At 43.2% G+C, this 25,717-nt stretch overlaps 1 long non-coding RNA gene across 1 annotated transcript; it reads right to left on the bottom strand.

Annotated features, from left to right (window-relative positions):
* Positions 1 to 22,564: 22,564 nt before the first annotated feature.
* Positions 22,565 to 25,407, bottom strand: LOC115095200. Its single transcript, XR_003857719.1, has 3 exons — positions 25,277 to 25,407; positions 23,036 to 23,116; positions 22,565 to 22,822 (listed from the first exon to the last, which is right to left on the bottom strand). It is a non-coding gene; the product is annotated as an uncharacterized LOC115095200 (long non-coding RNA).
* Positions 25,408 to 25,717: the final 310 nt, after the last annotated feature.

Consider the following 25,717-nt stretch of genomic DNA (forward strand, 5'->3'; position numbering starts at 1 on the left):
TTAAAACATTAACATGTGATAGAAGAATAAGGTAGCAGTTACAATAAAACAGGGATAAAATGCAACTTGGAATGTAGAGAAGGCAAAAGAGAGATTAACAATGAGATAACAAAAGAATGACCAAGGTAAATAAAACCTGCCAAATTAAAAAAGAAAGAACATTATTGAGTTGTCAAAGGTTGTTGATTACCCTGACGGGAGTTCTTAGTTGCTTGAGTTGAGAGTGGGTTCAGTTGGTATCTGGAAAGGCTTTCAAGAATAGCCAGGTTTTAAGTCTTTTTCTGAAAGTGGGGAGGCAAGGTTCCTGTCTCAGTTCTGGTGGGATGGAATTCCACAAGGTAGGTCCTGCTGTAGAGAAAGCCCTGTCTCTGAGAGTCCTATGGTTAAAGGTTTTTGCAGGAGGCACCTGTAATGAGTCTCTGTAGGACTCTCTGATAGGTCTGATGGAGGTATGTTTTTTAAATGGGATTTGGAGGTTAAGCGGAGAGAGTTGATGGAATGCTTTGTAGATGGTAGTAATGGATTTATATAAGATTCTATAGTGCACTGGCAGCCAATGTAAGTCTTTGAGAATCGGAGATATGTGGTCTCTTCTTCTTGTGTTTGTCAAAATTCTGGCCGCCGTGTTCTGAACCATCTGAAGAGGTTTAGTATGAGAAGACGGGAGACCTAATAGAATAGAATTGCAATAATCTAACTTAGAGAAGATTATTGATTGCAAAACTGTTCTGTAATCGTGGAAATGGAAAAGTGGTTTGATTCTTTTTAAGACATGTAATTTATAAAAGCAGTCCTTCGTGGTTTGATTAATAAAAGATTTTAGATTTAGCTGATTGTCGATAATGGCTCCTAGGTCTCTTACATGTGAAGTTTGAAAGCCGGTTGGTGGATTTGAGGTGAGGTTACTGTTTTCAGGGGAAATTATGAGGACTTCGGTTTTTGCGGAATTTAAGATTAGATTTAGACTGGAGAGGAGGTTGTCAATATTTTGAAGACAGTTTTCCCAGATTTTGATAGTTTTTGTAAGGGATTCTTTGATAGGGATGACAATCTGGACGTCATCTGCGTATAGAAAGTATTTGAGGTTCAGATTGGTTAATAGTTGACATAGGGGTAGGAGGTAAATTTTAAAGAGCGTGGGGGAGAGAGAGGAGCCCTGTGGAACACCTAGCGAGGAAGGGTAAAACTGTGATTCTTTGTTATGTATTTTGACTTTATATCCTCTGTTTCCCAAGAATGATTTGAACCAGGCAAGAGCAGAGCCTGTAATTCCGATGTTCGCTAGTTGATTTAGGAGAAGGGAGTGATTCACGGTGTCAAAGGCCGCCGATAGGTCGAGGAGTATCAGCAAGTAGGCGTGACCTTTATCGCGGCCCATGATGAGGTAATCTGTCAGAGATATGAGAAGTGATTCTGTACTTAAAGATTTTCGGAAGCCGTATTGAGTGGGGAATAATATGTTGTTGTCTTCGAGGTATTCTGATAATCTGGTGTTGACTAATTTTTCTGTAACCTTGGCTATAAAAGGAAGGTTGGATATTGGGCGGAAGTTGGATGGATCTTTAGGATTAAGGTTCGGTTTTTTTAATAGGGGTTTGATAGAAGCAACTTTCAGGTCGTCCGGATAAATTCCTTGGGCTAAGGAACAATTGATAATGTCAGTTAGGGTTTTGGAGATGGTATCTGGTATTAGCAGCAGTAGTTTGGGAGGGATATGGTCAAATGGGTGGGATGATGGTTTCATTCTCTTCAATACTAACTTGGTCTCTGATATTGCAATGGGTTCGAAGGCTTGTATAGCAATGTCGTTGCAGTGATGGCGGAATGTGCTGGGTGGAGCTAGGGTATTCGTTTTTAGTTGAGATTGCAGGTTGGAAATTTTGTTACTGAAGAAGATGGCCAGCTCCTCAGCTTTTTCATGCGCTTGGTTGAGTGGGATGTCCGGAGAATTGGGTTAAGTTTGAGACGTAAGTAAAGAGGGCTTTTGAATCGAAGATGAGGTGATGTATCTTGTGAGCGTAGTAGTCCCTTTTTGTTTTTAGTGTGGAGCTCTTGTAAATGTGAAGAGCGAGTTTGTAAGCTGAGAGGGAGGTCGGTGATGGTGCTTTACGCCATTTATTTTCTTTTTGTCTCAGGGAAAGCTTGAGTTTTTGTAGTTGGTCATTAAACCAGGGTTGTCTTCTGGCGGCATTATGTTTAGGTTTTTTTGTTGCCAGTGGGCAGAGTTTATTAGCTGCCGATTCTGTGATGTTGGACCATGAGTGGAGAGCCGTGTTGGGAGTGGAGATGTCTATGTGGGGGAGTTCTAGGACAAGGTGTTCCTGAATGCTGCTCACCTCCGCGGGCTGCTACCGCGATCCCCTCATTCACCCTCCCTGCTCCTGAAGAATGGAAGGATCACGGCCTTGCAGCACGGGCTGCTTCCTCCTTCCTGGATGCCGGTGCCTGAATGACCATCATCAGGTGGAGGACGCAGCCCGCGCTGCAAGGCCGCGATCCTTCCAGTCTTCAGGAGCAGAGAAGTGAGTGAGGGGATCACGGTAGCAACCCGCTGGGGTGAGCAGCGTTAAGGAAATCATGCGTCGTCCCACTACCACCAACAAGGCTTCTTCCTTTTTTTGGCTGCACCGCCATTCTGACACCTATGAGTAGAAAAGCAGCGTGGCTCCGCCACAATCATCAGCGTGGCCGGTGGGCCGCACTGTTTTTCCATGGCGGCAGCGCTATGGCACTTTTTGGTAGCAGCGCCTGTAGCCATGGTCATATTCGCCATAGGCACGCTACGGCTCTGTAAGGCTCAGCTGTTAATTAAGGTGTGCCACATGATCACGTTTTTTTGCATAGTTTTATTTTTATTTTCATTGATTTTAATTGTCTTTTTTAACTCGCTACAAACTGTAGAAAGAGTGAGAAATATTATTTATTATTATTATCAGATTATACTGATGTCTATGTGTGTCCTCTCAATTCCTTGGAAATGACTGGGGTGCGGTTTCTAAAATTTGGGGAATCATAGGCACTTGTAAAGAGATCCAACTTTTGCAGTTTTCGAGATTGTAGTGTGATTAGAAGGAGGGTATTTTTGGCTGACACATTAATGCATGGCATATTGAACTCAGCATGGCAGCAAGCCGCCAGAACAACTTCACCATCCAAAGGGAAAAGTAGATAGAACAGAGACTACTTAGAATTTTGAACTTCATACTTGTTTCTTAGGCTACTATGGAATCTGCTACAAGATTAAAGTCACCTCCTAAAATTACATGGTGCTGTGTACAATTTTTTTTTGCTAATTCAGCTACAATCTGAGAAAAAAAAACATTAGGGGGCAATTTTCAAAACTGGGCGGACAAGTGCACAGTCTGGGGGTACTTCTCCAGCGAATTTTGTAACCAGTTGGAAAGTTTGCATATACTTTCGCTTTGAAAATTTCACAAGAAAAAAATACCCACGGAGATATGCACCTCCTGTCCAAAACAACGTGTGTATTTTTGAAAATGCAAAACTATATGCATTGTTGCCTCTCCTAGCCGAACCCCACTCTAGGAACACCTTCAGGATAATGTGGGTAATAGTATGCGCAAAGTGTCATAATGCACATATGTTTACACACATACAGGCTGGGTAGTTCTCAAAATCCTGGGTAAATGGCTTCTGAAAACTGCCCTCTAGTTGCATGATATTTCAAAATATCCTTTTTGATGTTTTATTTTAGTTTATTGATTGTGTTATTGTGATGTTGCAATTTTGCTAATTTTAAGTTGCTCTGTTTATTGGTTGTAAATTGTGGAGCAGATTTTCAAAGGGTTACGCGCGTAACCCCCGAAAAGCTGCCCCAAGCTACCCCCCTGCGCGCACCGAGCAGAAGCCACGGTACGAGCGTATGTCCCGGGGCTCTGAAAAAGGGGCATTCCGGGGGTGTGGCCGTGGGTGGAGTGCTGACCTGGGGGCGTTCCGGGGGCGGGACTGAGGCCTCCGGAACAGCCGCTGTGCCAGGGGATGGTGCGCCAGCAGCCAGCCGGCACGTGCAAGTTATGCCTGCCCGGAGGCAGACATAACTTTCCCGAAAGAGGTAAGGAGGGAGTTTTAGATAGGGCTGGGGGGCAGGTTAGATAGGGGAAGGGAGGGGAAGGCACGGGGGGGAAGGAGCGGAGGAAGGCTGCGCGGCTCGGCGCGCACAGGTTGCACGATTGTGCACCCCCTTGCGCGCACTGATCCTGGATTTTATAACATGCGCGCAGGTTTAAAGCTCTGCCCCTGTATGTTTTATTTTTTTTTTAAACATAGCTGGAGCCTGTACTGGATGATCAGGATACAAACTGAAGGAAATAAATGAATACAATAAATAATAGCAGAGACTAGCATGGATCTGACTTTAGAGTCTGCCTTTGCCATACTAATAGGCATGCTAATAGGAAGATTGTTATGAAAAAGTACTGCAGCACCCTTTACCTTCTAGAATATGATGTGGATTTACATATATTGTAAATCCACCTCATCTCAATCTGATTTAATTTTTTTGTGCTCTTTGTTTAGAAGATGTGTCTCCTGAAGAAATATAATTTGTGCACTCATCTTTTAAAACACAGTGATTAATTTTTTCCTTTTGACAGGAAAGTGAATTCCATCAAGGTTTAAGGAAACAAAAATACTGAGATTAACCATCCTTCATGTTGTAATGAGATCTTATAAACAACAATTTTAGTGAATGCTCCTAGCTAAGCGCCTACCGGGTAATACCAACAAGTATTTATAAAGCAATGAGAACAGTTGTGTGTCATAGGCTTTATTTTTATTTTGCTGAATCCTACATTTATGTCTTCACAGCAGGAAATCCCTTTCCCTCTTGTTGTGCCAGCAAAAAAGCACATTTCATTTCTCTCATGCTTTACACTTGCAATCATCCTCCATTCCTACCACACCTTCATGCCTGTGACATCGTGAGCGGTCTCGGGCTAGCTAGAGAACAGATTCAGGCTGGACTCTGGCTGTTTGCTCATCAAATTCGTTATTAATAACAAGAAAGCAAAACAGAAGCAGCTCTGCATACCTTTGCAATTCACGAAATAAAGACAGCGATATAACTCCCAGTTCAGCAGTATTAGCCTTTCAGAGGCTTCCTTCTCTTCCCTAGGTCCTCCTTCTTATCCCCTTCTAAGAAGAACACCCTCAGAGTGGAATTTACTTCTTATCTGTGGCCTAAGGTGGACCTGGCATGGTCCCAGGCTTTTAAGGAGGGTCTAACATATACTCCTTCATATTGCCATAAACAAGAATAACCCCCGCCCCACCCCCTGAAAAAAATGTTCAGATCAATTCATTTTTCTCTCTCTTGGTTCTGGGCAGTTCCTCCTTTCCTTGGCTCCAGAGGAAGCCAGTATACCTGTGAGCTCTCCAGCTATGACCGAGAAACTCCAGAATTCCAAAGGAATCGCCAGGTCTCTGGGTCAACACTACAAATCTTCGGGTGCTGCTGCTCCACAAGCACCCCTGGGGGCCTGGAAGAAGGAGCCACCCGGACCCAAGCGAATGGGAAGGAGGCAGAGCATTAGGCGTGTGCTAGGAGGAGGAGCAAGGTAGCATCAGGCATGCGGGGTGGCAACAGAGCATTGACCTGTGGAGTAGGAAGAAGGAGTAGGGGGACAGCATCGGCAGCAGTAGCGCAGAATTCCCCCAGGACTAAGCGTTGCTGGGTAGGTCGGAAGTGAAACTGAAAGCAGAGCAAAGAATAAAAAGAAAGTCTTATGCTGTCAACTCAACCCCAAGTCGAATCACAAGGAATACGTTTGAAACGGAGAAGGAGGGGAAAATATTTTAACATCATCTTAGCTTAAGCATTAAGATAACACATGCCAGAACCTTCCATTCCTTTCTTATTCTTCGGAGTTGATGTTCCCCAACAATCCCCCTTCTCAGTAGCTCCGCACATTTGTTGTTCATCATGCAGGCCCAAGAAATGATCCCTAGATAGAAACTAGTCTGACTTCATAGAAAAACATTTTCAAAGCTCCCTTACACTTTCACCTCTCTTTTGGCAACCTGTTCCATGGGAGTACTAGGTTTGCTGGTTTGAGACAGATCCAGAAAATCTTCAAGATCTTTGATCTTTTGTGTTTGGTTCAACAGGTAATGTTCATCTTTATCCTCTTATTTATTTATTGATGCTTTTTATATACCATCATGCCAGAGGTAGATCACAATGGTTTACATATTTAGCATCGAGTTACACTGTAAATAAGGTTATAGAAAAATTCAAACAGGATTAGAGTATATGACAAATATAGGAAAAATAGTAGTTACATCAACAATGGATTAAAAAGTTCAAGAGGTAATTCAAATAGGAGTTGAAATATCTCAATCCCTACATAGTAACTTGTATTTCTAACAGTTTTAATTCCATTTCTTTATTTAGATGTTCTATGATCTGTGAACTGATATATATCTTTTCATAGCATACAGTCAGGTCATCTACATAAAACAAAGTGTACATCCATCTCCGGACATGGGTCAGCTTCTCCTTGCTTAAATCCTTCTTATCATCTTGCTCAGCTTGTCAGCCCATGTCTTAGTGGTTGTTTTAGGACATATGGATTTGTGCAGTTTGCATATCAGTCTCTCTTTGCCTGGTTATTCAAATCCTAGTGGCTGATTATATATATATATATATATATATATATATATATATATATATATATATCTTTAAGCTTATCATGCAGAACAGTAGTCTTTAACTTGTAAATTTTCGTTTGCTGCCACACTAAGCAGGATTCTTATGGTTGTGTGCGTCACAACTGGTACAAATGTTTCGTTGAAGTTTTAATGTGTAGCCTTTGGTTACCAGTCTTGCCTTGTGTCTCTGCATATTTCCTTTCGTATCATGTTTAGTTTTCAAAATCCAATGGCATCCTACAGATTGCCGGTCTCTTGGCAGTTTAAACAGTGTCCCTATCTTACTTTTATGAAGAGCCTCTATTTCTTCTTTTTCTGAATTTCTCCATTTTTCTGCCTCAGCAGGAGGGATGTTCTCAATGTTTCTCCATTACCTCAGATCAGACAATTCTTTTCCCTGAATTGCCCATTCGTTCTGGTTGATTTCTTGCATTGGATTTTTTTTTAGATGTCCTTAGCTTTGGCTCCAGTTCTATCGGTGCTGCATCGCCTTCCATCTGATTATCATTGTTATGCTCCTCGGGTTCTCAGACTGTGAGCAACCTTGGGATTTTTGGCTGGTGGTAGGACAGTGGTAACTGCAGCGCCTTTTTCCTGCTCCCGCGGCTGCATATTCCTCTTCTTGTCGGTTATTATCACTGGCAGTTGTACATTCTCTGTGCGCATACCAGCATCATCAGCCTCTTGCTCAGGAGCCCCTTCTTGCTCTCTTGTAGGCCGATGCAATGTCAATCACGAGCGCCCACTTTTCTAACACGCGCCCATCCTCCTCTCCTGGGCGCGCGATGCAGTAGGAAAATGAGGCACTGCGTTAAAAAGGAGGCGCTAGGAAAAACTGTGCACCCCTAGTGCTTCCTCGGCATTGGGCGCCCAGGAGAAGTGGCTATGCGCGGGTTAGGAAAATGGACGCTCAATTTCACGAGCGTCCATTTCCCTAACCTGACCGCCAACAAGACATTTTTTAAGTTTTTATTTCTTTTTTATGTTACTCCTTTTTTCAGTTCCTCCGACTTAATAAATCACCAGGATATTCTGCTTTTCTGTTAACTTTTGGGGCGGCTGAAGACTTAATGCTGGCGTTAATTTTAGAGAGTAAAACTATGCACGTCAGGTGCACATTTATTTTTTACATAAGGGGAATATTATTTATTTATTTATTTTATTTAAAACTTCTTCTACACCGTCGTTAAGTTAGACAACCATCACAACGGTTTACAGCAAGGCACGATAATAAAAGGAGTGGTATAGGTTACAACTTAATCATGTGCCATCATAGTACGGTAACATTTTAATACAATAAACTGTGTGTGTAAATTAAGCTTGTATACTGGGACTAAATTAGGCGGTTTGTATTTAACCTCAATATGCATTTGTTCTTATATGTATATAGTGATTATGCTGTATCTATTTATTGACTACATGGTCTCTGCCCAGTATAGTCAGCTCTATACCCTTCCAAGTTTTAGCCTCCTTTTTATCAGTTACATGTAAGGGCCCCGCCCAAAAGTTACGCTGTTTTACAATGTTATATGTAAGGGTTTCCGCCCATCTGTTACTGTTTAATTGTAAACCGATGCGATGTGTGAACGGTCATCGGTATAAAAGAGACTTTAAATAAATAAATAAAAATAAAAATAAAATTTGTATGTTACAAGTAACAACTTCAATATTGGTGCGTCCTTGTTAATCAGCTGATTTTCTCCTTCTCTTTATCTTTATAAAAAGCTTGTTTAAAGAGCCAGATTTTCAGATTTGTTTTGATTATTTTTAAATTTCTCTGCAGCCTAATTTCGAGTGGCATGGTGTTCCATAGCATGGGGCCAGCCAGAGATATTTCAACTCTTTCCCTTACTTGCGTGACGCGTGCTGTTTTGACAGAGGGGACAGTTAGTAGAGCCTTATTAGCCGATCTCAGGTTTCTTTGCGGGACATGTACGAGTAGTGCAGTGTTACGCTAATAGCTAATAGCCTCATCAACCTGGCATTTACACATGATGAGTGCTATTATCTACGTGCTGGTTTGGATGCACTAATCCCCTTATTGCATTATGGGTTATGGACGTGCTCCCAACCACAGGTTAACCTGAGCGCTAGCCTGAGCGCACAGTATTGCATCGGCCTGCTAGTGGGTAAAGTCACATGCTACTTGCTTATGTGGGCCTTGCTTTTGTTATTTCGGATCCAAGGCTTAGTGATTCATCCTGGATTATCCTTTCTTTTTCATCAAAATATACCACACTGCATATTTTTGCTTCTTTTCTTTTGAGATCCAGGATTCTATAACAGGTTTCAGCTGTTATGTCTATACAGATGGCATTCAAGTTTTTAGCATCTTTTAATTCAGACTCTTAAAGTGAGATGAATAAGTATAATACTCCTTAGACAAAATTGCAATCTGGTTATTTGATCATAAATTGGAGGTTAATCCTCATAAATTTGAGGCGATAGTTTGGGAAATGTAAATGGAATATTAAATTGTCTCTTCTTATTAGAATCTGGACATACCTTTGATTGAGGTAATCAGCATTTTGGGGATAAATCTAGACTTTCCATGCCTAAGCAGATTTCTTGCCTTTCTAAATCAGTTTTTTAAATCTATGAATGATTTGGAGTACATCAGATTTGATTATGTTATCCTGTGTTCTAGTACAGCTAATTGAACAAGTTTTTGATTAATGGCCATAAAGATTTAGGTTTCAGTGTAGCATTTTGCATATGTTTTTTAAATTAATGGCCTGTAAATGTTTACCGTATATACTTGTGTATAAGTCGATCTCGTGGACAAGTCAAGGGCATTTTTTGGGCGACAAAAGTAAAAAAATTGTTGTGACCCATGGATAAGGGTAGGGTAAAACCCAGGAGCTTATGTCTATCCCCAGTAGTTCATTCCTTCTCTCTCTCCCCATGGCTATCCCCGGTGGCTCATTCCTTTCCTCTCTCCCTCCCCCATGGCTCTCCACGGGTCAATGCTAGTTTCCTCCTCCCATATCCCCCCTATAATTATTCTGATGACTACCCCCAGTCATTCACTCCTTCCCTCCCTCCTCCATGACTGTCCCTGCTCATTCACTCCCTCCCAATACATTAACTCATCCGCTGCTAGCAGTACGACGATGGGAGTTGTGGCTGCTCAGATGCGTCCTCTCTCCTCCCCCGTGAGGTCCCCGTGTTGAGATTTGAACCACATGGTTCTAAGTGCACCAATCAGGACCTGGCAGGGGAGGAGAGGGGATGCATCTGAGCAGCCGCAACTTCTGTCGTCCTAATAGGAGCAGGTGAGTCCATGGATCAGGAGGAGGAAGGAGGGAGGGAGTGAATGAGCGGGGATAGCCATTGGGAGGCAGGGAAGGAATGAACGACTGGGGATAGTCATCAGAATAATCATGGGGGGGGGGAGGATATGGGAGGAGGAAACTAGGTTTGACCTATGGATAAGGCAACCCTGTTTTTTAAGATTAATTTTAAGATTTAAATTTCTTGACTTATACATGAGTATATACAGTAATTAGTAATATGACATCTTGATGTTTTGAGTTTTTGTGAACTGTAGTTTTAATTGATGGCCATTACTAATTTAGAAGAGTTTTTTTTAAAGCTTTTATTGTACGGATTTTATTGATTTTTGTATCTAGTTTTAGTGTATGCTATTTTTTTGTTATGATTATTGAATGCTATATTATTTTGTTTATTGTATCCTGTACAGTCTTGAAGTTATATGAAAATCAGTTTATAAAAATAAATATTACTATTCTACTATAATCTTTAGTTCCTAGTCCATATCCCAGTATGAGTCCCAATTCACTCCTGTATTGAAGTTTGTTTCTTTTTTTCTTTGAGAAACATATACATAAGCTTTGTAGTCAAACACTCTGAGATGAAATAAATTAGCCTTGTGCCCATTCTACATCTCATAATGTGTTTTGTCTTCACCCTTAGTTGGTAGGTGATTCTGTAAATAGGTGACAACACTGATTGCTTCACCCCAGAAGTAATCAGATAAATGTGCATCCAATAGTAGGCATCTAGTCATGTTTAGCAAGCTCCGATTCTTTCTTTCTTCCTGACCAGTCTGTTCAGAGCTATAGTTTATAGTCTTTTTTTCTAAACAAGTAAATACACTTTCATTGCACACATATTGGTAGGAGGCACCTGAATCCAGTTAAAACTTGTGCTTGCTATCTCAATTTGAGTTGTCTGCAGTCTTCAGTAAACATTTGTCTGCTAACAAATGTTAGCAGACAAATGGAAATTTTGCCTGATCCTGGCTCCTCTAAAGGTCTTGGGGGGGGGGGTGGAGGTCTGGGCCCATAACCCTGTGCTGGAGGCTGTAGTTCAACCTTTGTGTTCAAAGTAAGAAATCCAGAAGAAAGATCGCGCCTAACACTTAATAATAAGTTCCGAAAAAGGAGTTTAATATTTATTTGGGAAAAGAAAAGATTTGTTGAAAAACAAGAACGTCTGCTCTCTAGATGCAGCACAGTTGCTGGGTGGGGTCAGAAGTGAAAGTGAAAGCAGTAACCAGGCAGAGCGGAGACGAAAAAAAATGGTCTTATGTCATGAGCTCAAACCTTGTCCAGTCACAAGCAATAAAGTTTGAAACAGAGGAGGAGGGGGGAAAACATTTGAACATTATCTTATCTTACATAACTGATACACACACAAGGACCTTCACCCTCTTTTTAAACTCTAAGAAGTCCAGGATCCCAAAAGCGTCTTCCTGTGTTTTGATTCTTGTTTGGATTTCAAAACTTTTAGCTGCCTGTTTTTTGGGTTTTTTTAATGTAACTTGTAAAAATTCTCACCTAGGGCAGCTGCCACGCTTTCTGCTGCTAATTTTGCAAGCTTCTTTTTTTTTTCTGCAGTTGCTGTCAGAGCTGGCTCCCTTTCTACTTTACTTCCTTGCACTGTCAGGAAGAACTCTCGGCATTTTTTTTTTTTAAATATATATATATTTTTTTCTGTTTTTACAACAAACTCATCCATGCGCTGTCTTTAACTGCAACATTCTGAGGCTGCTTAAGGTTTGCCAGAACTTACCTTCAAAAACTGGTGTAGGGACAGCAATTTTTAGAGAACGCGGGGAATCTGGAAGCCAGTTTTCAGAGGGAAAGTCTTGGAGTCTTGGAGTTTCCTGTTAAAAATCTGCTGGAGGCCGGGCGCTGTGGAGGGATCTCTCATCTCACATGCTTAACCACGGGTGCAAGGGATGCACCGGGATTTAAAAATGAAATCCCGGCAAGTACTTCAGCCAGCCCATCCCTGGCCCTACTCTGGCTTTCTCACCTTTCCTCGCGGAGAGGGGAGGGCAGTTTTTAAAGGGGGAGGGGCTCTGCAGGTAAACGCTTGTTTATGTTGGCAGATTACCACTGGTCCGGCCCAGTTCTGTTACACTGGGTAACAATGAAAGTGTTACTGACCTAAAAAGGTCCTACTCTGTAGTATCTTGATGTGCTGAACACGAATATGACCATGAAAAGTTTTTATTGGCTCTCGTTTTGAAGATATTTAATATAGTTCACTTTCTATGTTTAGTCATGTACATTTATCCAGTAGGACTGTAAATAAGCCTAGAATGATGTAATATTGCATCATATTGCATAATACCATCATGCACACATCATCCAGAGTTTATTACATCATTTTCTGATGCAATGCAGTTCTACTGCCATGCTGCTGCTGAGTAAGCTGACGTCAGCAGTGTACTATATGAAGCCCAGTCAGAAAGGGTGAGCATTTGAAATATTCATGCTGGCTGACTACTGCTGGACACTCCGCAGAGATGCTCCCGAACAGGTGTACAAGAGACAAGCAAAGAAATCTAAGACGTAGTCTATGACTTCATTTTTCAAACGGTATTAACCTTAGGTCTCCTACTATTGGCAAACAGTTCAAGATGTAATTATATTATTGCATATTACAAAAAAACTAGAGCCAATTTTGCATTTTCACAGTCACATTCGTGTTTAGCACATGGAAATGTATAAGAATTGACTAATTTCATTTCCATAACATGACTTTTGTGAAAATTTGTTGCCCAGTGTTATCAGGCCCCGGGTATATGCAGCAAGGAACACCCCCCCCCTCCCCCATGCCTCCAGAAGAAACCCTCACAGTGAGGTACGAAATGACTCACAACTCTGCAGTGGCTGCATGCAAAGATACTTTACTTGGGAGACTGGGAGAGAAAATAAATATTATATACATGGTTATATGGTTCTGCACATAGATAACCCTTATAGCCCTTCCACTTCCCATGCAGGGTCAGGGGATACAGCCAGGGAATGTCAGCCCCTTGCTATCTGGTTTGGAGGATTACCTTTTGCTATCAGTCCTCCAACAGTTTATTCATGGAAATATCTTTCAAAATTGCCCCTATATTTTTTTCCCCCCTGGATCCTCTCTGAGGAGCTTTCTTGAACTGCATCATGGCCCATTGAGTTTCCAGACAGTGGAGTTTAATATGCCAGACAGGAATGGACTATTTCTACTTGTTTTAAAAAGGGCAGCTGTTCCTACAAATAATCCCAACAAAGCTATTAGATTGGCTCCTCTCCAAGGCCAACCAGCTTGGCATCGAGTCATTTTCAAACCACCTTCCCAGCCCTCTAAAATGAGAAGATAAATAGTACAAATAAAGATCTGGAATGTGCAGCCCTGCACGATTTTTAGGGAATTGCATGGTGGTCAATTTTATACACGAATTTTCATCCTCCAAAGAAAGGAGGAGGTCACCCCCTAAGAGCCTTAAAGACTGCCTGCGGGATAGTACAGGGAAGATGTTGAAAAAGATGCAATAATTTAGAGAGGATCACCATTTTAACCAAAGATAAAGGGAGTAGAGTTCTAGTGAGGATGCCCAACTTCCTACCCCAGGAAGGCATGAAGGTCCAGCATCTCCTACAGGAAGGAGAGGATGTTTTGGAGAAGATCCACCACATGCTCAAAGCAGTGTATCATAGCAATCATAGTGTGAAAGACCTAAGTCATAAGTGGCAGGACCTTCACCAACTTATCATGAAGAATCAGGTCCGGATGAGTGTGTTATGGTTTGGTATGGATGTGAACCCTGGACCGAGGTGAGAGATGACTCCGCCCACAGGGAGGAGCCCTGCGGCCCCACTGTCGGCAGGCATGGTCCCAGAGGTTTTGGACACAAGTGTAAGAGAGACTTTATTATAGAGAAGAAGGAGCAGAACCAATGGAGCGGGGAACTGCAGTAAAAGTATAGTTCTGGAGCAGAACCCGTGGAGAAAGGACTGCAGTAGAGACACAGTTCTTGAACAAGGATATGCCCTGGGGTGATACTTCAGAAGTAGAAAGTGGTAACCTGCGAAGCAGGGTACGCCAGGCAGCCTTCTCGGTAGTGAAGCAATTATCTCAGGTGTGCAGTGACCCTCAGCGCGGGGTATGCCAGACAGCCTTCTCAGAGATGAAGGAATTACCTCAGGTGTGCAGATCCGGTAGTGACCCGCAGCTCGGGGTATGCTGAGGAGGACGCGATAGTGGCCCATGGTACGGGATACACCACAGGGAATCCCAGCAAGGTTTGGTAAAGATGTAGTACGAGGAAGTACTCACGAGACATGGTTCCAAGGGAAGTCCTAGGAAGTAGAACAGGAGTTCAAAAGCAGGAAGGTCCTCCGAGGAGTGGTTAGCCTGGGGACGCAGGGGAGCCTGAGGTACTGTAAGCCAGGAACTGGAACCGGAAGTCCAAAGGAAGTCTAAACCAATGGGGATGGTGAAGAGGTAGCCTGAGGGGCAGGAGACTGGAAGACCTCTGTAGCAAAACCTGCAGCACCGGTTAAGGTGTAGCGACTCCTACTGGGAAAGAGACGGTAGTGGCCAGAGGCAACGGGGTACACCGCAGGGAATCCCAGCAGGCAATTGGTAAAGATGAAGTCTGTAGTAAGTGCTCACAGAAGGAGGTTCCAGAAGAAAGTCCAAGGCAGAGAAACCCTCCGAGGAGTGGATGGTCAAGAACGCGGAAAGGCCCCCGAGGAGTGGGTACCCGGAGTGTTCACAAGCCAGGTCAGGAAGTGGAACCAGAAGTGAGATGGATTCAGCAGAAGTGGAACCAAAGTGAGATAGATTCAACAAAGAGTAACTCCTTGCTAACTCAAGGAGTAGGAAGCAGGAAGGAGTTTAAATAGCCCACCCTTAGTGATGTCATCCACGGGGTTGGCTCAGGGTTCCCCTTTCCGGTGGCGCGCACGCACATAGGGAGGTCCAGGAGGTGGAGCTCAGCGTGATGGCTGTGAAACAAGGACTCCCGCCCATGGGGTAGGCCATAAAGCAGGGAGATTCGCAGAGAGCTGCTCCGAGGTCCCACGACCGGAGCAAGGAGGTCGCCCAGCAGGGAGGTGAGCAAAGTCGGCTGCGTCTTCCGTGGCCGACCAGCGTAACAGAGAGCTGAGAGGTCTGCCAGCCACGTCACCTTCACCATAGAGGAACAGATGGCGCAGGGCACTATTTCCAATGCAGTTATGGGAGGGATTGGGCAATTGGACATCTCTCAACCTGCAGGCCAGAAAGACCATTTAATATAGGAATATTGGATAAAGTTCATATATATAAAGAATCTGCAAATGTTTGGTACCATACATTTTATTATATACTCTTCATTCAGTAAAGATCCTGGGCACGTAGGCACACAGATAGGACCATATTCTACCCCAGGCATCTTGATCTTCCTGGGGTCCTAGACAAGGGGGAAAATCAGAATACTATATTTGGCTTAATGCACTGGTAAGCAATGAGATTTTTCCCAATCCTTTGAAAATCTCTTCTATAAAACAGTCAGCACACCAGGCCTATCATTGAAAATGTAAAGTTTCTTCAATGCTGATTTAGAACTGATTGCATTATTGGAAACTTTTCTGTGAGTGTTGCCGTAGTCTCTATATTCACACAGAAACAACAATATCCCTTTGTCTTGTCACCTCCAGACCTTCTACACTAGTCAGGTCTTTGAGACAGGTACCACTTCCACCCAAGACCCCCACAGTAGATGACAGCACTAATTAGCAGCTGCTTCGTTATGTTCACTGTTCTTACAGTCTAGGGATGCTGGTAATGGAATCAGCCTCCAAATCTGGTGGCCATTCCCTGGCATGGTTGCCCTACCTGTAGCATCTCCCTGTACACTAGTCCTTGGTTATTAGGGCCCTAAATCTCTATACATTCTTCTACACTTCCATTAAGTCCTTGCCTATAAACCTGCTTCTCAACTCTGCTCAGAGCCACCCCTTATAAGATACTGTCCCTATACTGCCACTCAGTGAATGCACCCCACATCCATTGCATACTGCCCTTCTCTGCATTGGAGAAAGTGCAAAGAAGGGCAACCAAAATGATAAGGGGCATGGAACAATTGCCCCGTGTGGAAAGGCTAAAGAGGTTAGGGCTGTTCAGTTTGGAGAAGAGATGACTGAGGGGGGATATGATAGAGGTCTACAAAATCATGAAAGGACTTGAACAAGTTAATGTAAATCGGTTATTTACTCTCTCAGATAATAGAAAGACCAGGGGGCACTCCATGAAGTTAGCAAGTAGCTCATTTAAAACAAATTGAAGAAAATTCTTTTTACTCAGCGCATAGTTAAGCTCTGGAATTCATTGCCAGAGGATGTGGTTACAGCAGTTAGTGTAACTGGGTTTAAAAAAGGTTTGAATAAGTTCCTAGAGGAAAAATCCATAAACTACTATTACAGTAAGTAATATGCAATAGTAGCTTGTGATTATCTAATGTTTGGGTACTTGTCAGGTACTTGTGACTTGGCTTGGCCACTGTTGGAAACAGGATACTGGACTTGATGAACCCTTGGTCTGACCCAGTATGGCATATCTTTGATTCCCTAAAATCTACCATCCCAATATGCAATAATAATTTAAGACTACATAATCTAGTGGAGTCATTCCTAATTTCAACAAAGCCCATGGCAGAACTTAAGTATCTGCATTGATCATAATGAGGTGTTCAATAAGGTTCAAGTGGTACATATGCCTTTGGGCTGGGCAGCAGGTTAGGTCACAAGGCAGGGTTAGATGTGAGGGAGACAATAAGATGAGGTTGGTTGGTATGTGGTGGAGGTGATAATGCATTCTCCTGGAAGCAGTCATGAATTCCTGACTGCGAAAGGATGTGAGCATTGTGAATGGATCCATGATACCTGGGCATGATGTCCAGGATGATGCCACTGGCATCGCAGGCCACCTGCATATTGAGAGCGTGGCAGCTCTTGCAGTTGTGATAGGTGGCCTCGTGTCTCCCCTTGGGGCCCTTATGGTGATGTGAGTGCAGTTGCTCCCAAGACAGAGGGGAAGCGGGCTATTTGATAGAAATTAGTCACGATTTGTTGTTGCTATCTATTCTCAGAGAAGGATATATAATGGTGTGTTTTCCAGAGCAATGCTGCCATTAGCAGACTGGCTTATTCCACTCATGACCCCTAGAGGTGTCTGGAAGGTGCTGGTGGCCAAAAATGGCAGGGCAGTAGAGACCTTGATGTGAACTGGGCAAGGTGTGGCTCCGGGTGGCAGGTTGCATGTCTTGCTCTAACAATTGGCATGGTTTCCTTGTTGAATCTGAAGCTGCACATAACTTGCTCCTCTGACAGATCCAAAAACTGTGCCCTAGTCCTGTAGACTCTCTATAAGAGATACCACCACCTCCTCCTCCTTCTCTATTCTCTCTCCCTCCTCAGCTGTTGTGCTATAAGTATCCATATTGCAATTAGAGTCATGTTAAAAAGGTAATCTCCACCACTGACTCCCCCCAGTATGTTCCAGCATGTCCCTGTAACACGCATTCCCATTCACCCCCATTCAGGGCTATACTGTATGTAACTGGGACATATAGTATAGCCCTGTATATCCCAGTTACCCCTAATCTAGTCCATTTACCTCAAGTTTAAACTAGTATGCAGGGCCGGCATGACCATTAAGTAGGATTAAGAAGATGCCTAGGGTAGTGTCAGTGGGTAGGGTGCAGCCGAGGTGTGAGAGGGCGCCATTTTCAAAATGTGAAAGGATGATAAGCGTGGTAGAGCACTTGCTAGGTTTGTGCAACATGGTATATGCAATGAGAGAGAGAGAGAGCACTATAAGAGGGAGACCATAACTCTACACATCTACTAATGTCAGAGGGGTACATTCAACTCAGGGAGGGATTGGGGAGGGGGGGGGGGAGAGGCAGGGGCGGTGTTACATTGGTCGGCCTAGGAGCACTACAGACCCTTGCACCAGCCCTGCCAGTATGGCCCAGTCTATCCCAGGTACATGCCCTCCCACCCCTTAGCCTGCTCCTGTCTCCACTGACCCAGAAAAGCCAACCCACCCAAAGTCAAGTCAAAAATCAAAAGGAAAGTTTGCACTTGTGTGCATAAATGAGCAGTAATAAATGAACACTACGTAAATTGGATGATGTTCACACATATGTCCTTTTAAAATACCTCATTATGCACGTATGTGCAAACCATGCCCTGACACACCCCTAGCACATCCCTCTTTTACGCATGAAGGTACATATACACGTATATGTGGCCCCTTTTAAAATACATATTATGTGCGATCAGGCCACATACACACGTGTATGGCCTTTTTTACACGAGTAAACCTTTGAAAATTCACCTTTCAGTTTGAGAGTGCATCTGAATACTGTACGTATCATTAGAATTTGAATGAATTCTTGCTGTCCTTCAGAAGGCTCAATAACCTATCACCCTTTGCATATGACAGTTCTGTATTGCTCAGGGCCATAATTTGTATAGATACAAGTACTGAGAGTCATTGAGTACAGAGACGAGTATACTGAAGGGCCTCACGGATGCCCTGTTGCAGTGGTAGGAATACTAGTAGCCTTAATTTCTCAGGACACGTGAATGATGTAAGAGGCTATGAGAGCTTGTCTTTGTTTCTGTTGGTGCCCCTAACCCTTTACAAGTTGTCTCTTCCTGGTCCCTTGCCGTCCGGCTCACTAGTGTTACCCCTTTCTCCTACAGATAGGACAGATGCTCCAGGATCCCCACTGTGGGTGGAAGAGCAGGGTGTACCCTTTCAAAACTTCCAGATAATAGGCCAGAAGAAAGCATTGTGTGAGTGAAGCGTATGATCCTCAGGTCCTGTCAGAACTAGCTCCTACTTGCCTGAGCTGAATACGGACCCCCATAATTGCTAATGATGACTGCCGGTTAATCAAGAAGTAGCTGCACAGCAGTGAAGCACACCTCATCTTCCAGGTGGTTCAGAATGACTGTCGTAAAGGCACACAGCAAATGGAAATGACTCCAGCTAATATTTGCTTACCCTGCTATTTACATTTACTTTGAAGAGATCCATTTCAAATTACCCTCAGTGAAAGGGTGACAACCCCCATAATAAGATGATCCTCCTCCTAGCCACGTGGGTTAAGTTCCGTAGACTGCAATGGCATCCATCCCATTAAATATCAGAAATTCTCCAAGAAATTGAAAGTGACACAGATCTCAGTCATTTGTGATCAGCAAATTAAGAGGTATGTGATGAGGGACCAAGCCCTCCTCGTGTTGTATTATCATCAGTGGCCTGCCTGAAGATGGAAAGGACATTGTATAGTGTTTTATTTAAAAAAGAAAATTTGTAAGGCCGATTATTACAGCAACTTTTAACAAACAAAACCAATAAAAACTACTTGATTATTATTCATTATTGAATCAGATTTATATGTTATGGAGTACATTTTCAGTAAGGTACCTAACTGTAAGAGTGTTATATATAGGAAACATTTTTGTTTTGATTAATTCACTTGGTTTGTTTGGCTAGATAATTTGTTTCGTTCGGTTCAGGGCCAAAAAAAGTATTCGCTCATTCGTGTCATTGAGCCATTTATTTTTCCAGTAAAGTCAATGGGAGAAGCAATGCATCCTATTTTGGGGAGGGGAGGGGTTAGGTTTGGGTTTGTTTAATGCTTATTTGGGTTTGGATCATTTGCTGAACCAAAATCAACATTAAAAGTAAATAAATAAATAATGGGGCCTCTTCAGGCCCCTCTGAACCCTCTCCAGCCCCCTCCCCATCCACATGGCTGCACATAGATCTACGCTAGGATTTTATAACTCATGCATATCAAATACGTGCGTATATAAAATATGAGTATGTTTATCCCAGCCCATCCGCGTGTATGTAGGTTTACCCGTGAATAAGTGCAGTGCATTGAAACAGCATATATCAAGGCATTTAATGTGCATACTTTACTTACATATTTTTAAAATATATATGTGTATATTTTTTGTGGGAAAATAAACTAGGACTCACACTCATGAGATTTACCCGTGTTAAGTCAGTGCATTTTAAATCATAGGCGCCTGAGGGAAATTACCAGTTTTACCAGTTAGTCTACCAGTTTGTCCATTCCTTCACCCAGACCTCCCGCCCAGTCAGTGCTACACAATAAATACATTTAATATCACAGACACCAGATAATAAGCTGGAAAAAGTAGGCACGTGTCTTTTAAAATAGCAACTTATGTGCTTAAATGTTGTATCTGCCTGGGAATGCCCCCTTTTTTACACATGTATATGTGCACATAAAAGTTATAATCTGAACTTATTTTTTACATTTATAAAATATGGAATATGTGAGGCTATTTATGCATATATATGCTGATTTTTACACATGTAATGTCTTAAAAATTCACCCCCCTTAGACTATAAGCCCTCTGGGGTAAAGAAAAATACCTACGTTACTTGAATGTAACCTAGAGATGCGATTCGGGCGAATCTTTTGGTTCTGCCTTCGTTATCAGCCCGCTGCGGGAAATTTCATTTCCCGCAGCGGGAAAATCGGGCCAATTTTTTTCAGCTGTCCCAAACCGGAAAAAAAACAAAAACACCCCAACCCTTCGGATTTAATTAATTACAATTCCCCACCCTCCTGACCCCCCCCAAACTTGCCTAAAGTCCCTGGTGGTCCAGCGGGGGTTCCGTGAGTGATCGCCCCCTCTTGGGCCGTCGGCTGCCACTAATCAAAATGACGCCAATGGCCCTTTGCCCTTACCATGTGACAGGGGCTATCGGTGCCATTGGCCGACCCCATCACATGGTAGGAGCAATGGATGGCCCGCGCCATTTTTTATGATGGTACCAGCCGTCCATTGCTCTTACCATGTGACAGAGGCCAGCCAATGGCACCAATAGCCCCAGTCACATGATAAGTGCAAAGGGCCACCGGCGCCATTTTGTTTACTGGCAGCCAACGGCCCGAGAGCGAAGATCGCTCCCGGGACCCCGGCTGGGCCACCAGGGACTTTAGGCAAGTTTTGGGGGGCTTGGGAGGGTGGGGGATTGTAATTAATTAAATCTGAAGGTTGGGGTGGGTTTGGGGTTGGTTTTTTTTATGTGCCCTTATCCCCCCCCCCCCCCGAAAACGATAATAAAACCACACGAAATTTCATGGGTTTTCCTACATTTCGGGGGAACCCCCGAACTGCGACGAAATAGGAAATATCATCTATATTTCCTATTTTGTTGCAAACGAATGCACTTCCCTAATGTAATCCTCTTTGAAGTGCCAAAAAGAAGAATATAAATCAAATAAATAAATATTCAGATAAGAAAAGTCCCTGCCCTCAAAGAGCTTTCTACCGAGGTGGGTACCTGAGGCAATGGAAAATAAAACGAGGTGCCTAAGGTCACAAAATATGTCAGTGGGAGAAGCAGGATTCAAACTGATCGCCCTGGTTTTCAGCCCATTCCTCTAAACCACTAGAAAATAAAATCTTACTGCAGAGATCATTTTCTGTGCTTATGCTCCTACAGCTGCAGAAGCTATTTCTGTGCACGAGTATTGCCTTGTACTAATAAAGACATAGTCTTTTCAATTTTAATTAAGTGGGGAGAATTCAAAACATGATATTATCCCCAAGCTTTGACAGCAAGTCTTTGCTTTCTACTAAATTTATCGCATAAAGAAAATTAACTTAGTAAATGTGTTTTGAATTGCAGCTGGAGTTCTTAAACTTTTTAACTCTTAAAAGACAACACATGATTTATTTTCTCTCTGCAGGTACTTTTCTTGTATGCAGAATTCAACACCATTCATGCATAAGTATCTATGTGCGCACAAAGTCATGCCTGTAGTGTACAAAAAGTGTGGTGAGAGATGTACAGTTTATAAAATGCTTATTCCTGCCCCAAAAGTACACGCGTCTGTGACAGTGCGTTCACACGTTTTCATTGCAGGGAGCGGCACGCTTTCTCAACCTACTGTGTAAAAGCGTATGCAAGTGTTTTATGCACAAAATGTTTGGGACACGCGTGTGTGCATTTTCTGCGTAGAGGCGGGTCAGTGGAAAAGCATGCGTGCACTTGTCTTATGGACGTACTTTTGCCTGTACTTTTAATTACCAGTTTTCTGATATCTCCACCAGATCACCCACATTTCAAGCCAGGTCAGCAAGAACGTTGACCCTGGGCCACTTAAGCCAGACCTCCCACCCAAAAGCTGGAGTCGAAAGGCACGCGCAGTTTCATTTCCGTGACTCACTTGGCAGGTATAAACGTGGGCATGTAAGTTGGGTAATGCATACACAGACACTGCTTACCCAATAGTAACGTGTGCACAAACTGCCAGACCCCAGCCCGGACCATCCTTAATCCTCCCTCCTTTTTCCCCCTTTAAGATTCTCACGCGACACTGCTAGCATGCGCATTCTTCAGGCTTTTACACGCATACATGCCAATTACAGAAACAATTTCCAATTGTGCCTACTGAAACCTTTTGCAAATTACCCCCTATCTGTAGGTATTTCTTTACTGCTTTAACCCCCGTTGAATTCTAAACTTATACTTTAGTTTTCAAAAGAAATGGAAATCACCAAACCAAAGCTCATCCTATAATACCTTTATTGTTTTGTGTGACCATGCGATGGGCAAGGCAGAAGAAATCAATGCTGAGATATTAACAGCCGTGCAAGCATTCTCACATTTTGGATGGCATGGCTTATGCTTTATGATGCATTTATGGTACCCGCAACCAGTGGTCATCGTGCGAAAAGGCCGCACCTCGCCATGGAAAGCTGCTGCAGCTTCACCCAAATCCGTGATCCTGGGATGCTGGATCAATCCAGGAGCCTCTCTGCAGTTGCTGGATGTTTCAAGCTGCTGGCATTGCCTATATCTAATGGGAAAAAGAGAATAAAGTAATACATTTAAGAACATGGCCCTACGATGCTGCTTGTACAAGTTCTTTTGTAAGCAGAGATTTTTTTTTTCCCCATTTAATTTTTGCCCTTCTAGAAGTTACAGGAAAATACATCTCTAAGCAAAAGATGCACCATTTCTAAACTGTATAAGTGTTGGGACCCTTTGGCCCTACTACAGAGTAATTTACCTTGGCAAAGGTTAAGCGCATTCCCTGGTGTAGTCACGGCGCAGTACTCAGTTTCTGCCAGTAGGTGGTAGTGCAGCATCCCTGTAAGAAAATTTCATTGTTAAATGGGTTCACCAAAGGAGGAAGCAGAAGGCTAAGCTCTTGAGCAGAAGGAAGAAGGTGGCTGAGAGCTGAGAGAAACCTGTCTTCTTGGTCTCACCATTATGCTGGAGAGGGATCAGGAGGAAGTTTGTGCCACCTTAAATCTTCTTCTCTCGCTGCAGAAGATGCACGGTTCTCTGGTATGGGATTTCCACTGAGTGGAGGTGACACTCCTGGGAGCATGGGTCGGAGAAGGACCATGCCAGCAGAGAAATGTTTAGGGCTTTGACCTAAAGAAACTATCAATGTGGTGTTTTAAATTGGGAAAAGTAAGAATAGCCCTAGGGAACTGGATACATTGCCAGACAGCAGCACACATCTGGAACTTCTGATTGAGTGAGTCCCAGGGCCGTACCCTTCCACGCGGAGAGACTTGTGAAAGCAGCAGCTATGAAGGAGCTTGTCTTGGCATTAGAGGGACAGTATAAGAGCGTAACTCAGAGAAGAGTGTAACCCAGTGGCTGAATAAATGCCCTTGTCGACTTGAACTTGTTCATCTTTTTTGATTTCTCTCAGTGGATGAAATGTAAACAGACTGTAATATCATTTGATGCTGTCGGTGCTGGAAGGAGTTTATCCTCCCTTTTGTTCTCCATTACAGCAACTTCTATTCCTGCAAATCACAATATTAGTGACCAAGGTGGAACATACCCAGTAGCAATGAGGCAATTTGTCGGATATTAGTAAGAGATTGTCTAGCTTTACTCCAGTGGACCACCTAGAGTAATGGTTCCAAAAACCTGTCCTGGAGGTACACCTAACTGCTCTGGCTTTCAAGTTATCTGTAATGAACATGCATGAGATAAATTTGCATACATTGAACACACAGTTCATGCAACTCCATCTCATTCATATTCATTGCAGGTAGCCAAAAAAAACCAAACCCAGACTAGTTAGATATGCCTCCAGGACAGGGTCGATAAGCACTGACACAGAGCTATCCCAAGATCCCACAATACATGCCGTGATAACATGAAAGATGTAGAATGTGTATTCTTGCTATAAAAATGTTTGTTTAGAAATGAAAGGCAGTGAATATACAGTTATGGAACTGTTGCATAATTAAAAATTCTCTCTGCATAATTGATGAGTTTTATATAGCTATCCCAGGATGCACTTTTACTCCTTGACCCAGACTAAATATTATTTATTTATTTATTACAATTTATTGCCTGCTGTTTTGAAATAACAACATGCAAGGGAGTGTATGGCAAATTCAATGGCAGTAAGTGAACAAGGACATTAGGGATATAATCAGGGCCAGTGCAAGGGTATCAGGCATCGTAGGCAAATCGTGTCCATCCCTCCCCCCCCCCTCCCCCCTCAGGATTTTGATAAATAAACAGAAGAGTCAAGATGATCCCTCTCCATCACCCCTCGCAGAGCAATCCTGTAAAAACACACGGACATCCTGTAAAAACACACGGACATGATACTTTAAAATATTAAACTCTGTGCATGGGTAACCATCCTGCATGTGACTTGTGATTGGGAAATGTCAAGCTCATGGATGCCAGTGGGTACTGACAAGTACCTGTAAACGGCCACTAGATGGCACGGCACGTGATAAAAAGTTATGATGGACATTCACCAGCAGGACATTTTATATACGTGTTTCTTGGGCATTGCCTTTAAGAGGTCTGGGAAAAGAATCAGCTAGAGGGGTGGGCTCAGAGTATATAGTGAACTATTCAAAATTTGTTGGAGGGAGCTGGGAGGAACGTACCAGTAGTGTAGGATGCCCGGGGGTGCCTCTTTTGTAAGGATGAGGCCTCTGTATGGGCTTTCCCCTTCCAGGGGAAAGGTTTGAGGCTGGAGAGATGTTTTGCTAAAACCTCAGCCTTATTGCAGATGCCTGGGAACCCTGATTAAACCAGTGGCTTTTAATATCCCTTCTTTTTTTTGTGACTGCTGGAACCCCAGAAATAAAAGTTCTTTTTTGTTGATGGTGCACTGATGTGCGAGACCCAAACTTTATCACGAGGTGTGGGTTCATTCTGAGGTTTAAGGGAAGGGGGGGGGGGGGGCAGTCAGAGGGAGTCGCAGAGGGGAAGCAGGTGTGATCGTGTTTCCTTTTCCAGCACGAGCAATATTTCTTACCCTTTCCGCTGTGCCTGCTCCACTACACCAAATTTCCAGTGAGCCCACCGAGAGGCTGGTGCATCCCATCAGGGGGAGCGCATACATTTCAAAATATGCATCTGGAAGTAGCATCTGAATTAAAGCACAATAGGTAGCAACCTAGGAGAAAAATAAATAGCTGTTAGGGCTGTTTATCTGTGGCAGAGTGCTGATGGCTCTGTAAGTTTGTGGGGCTGTCAGGATCTATTGTTTTGCTGTCATTGCAGCTGTCCTTCCCTCCCCCTCCCTGAAGCCTGTGCCCTAGGCGATCACCTGCTCTGCCTAATGGTTAAGCTGCCCCTGCATATAATGAGCAATAGTATATATATATAGGCCTTACAGAGAGTAATATGTGATAGATAACCTGAATGCAAAAACCTCCATACAAAGATCCCGCATCTGCAACACAGAACATACTTA

The sequence above is a fragment of the Rhinatrema bivittatum genome, chromosome 7 (assembly GCF_901001135.1).
Source record: "Rhinatrema bivittatum chromosome 7, aRhiBiv1.1, whole genome shotgun sequence".
NCBI lineage: Eukaryota > Metazoa > Chordata > Amphibia > Gymnophiona > Rhinatrematidae > Rhinatrema > Rhinatrema bivittatum.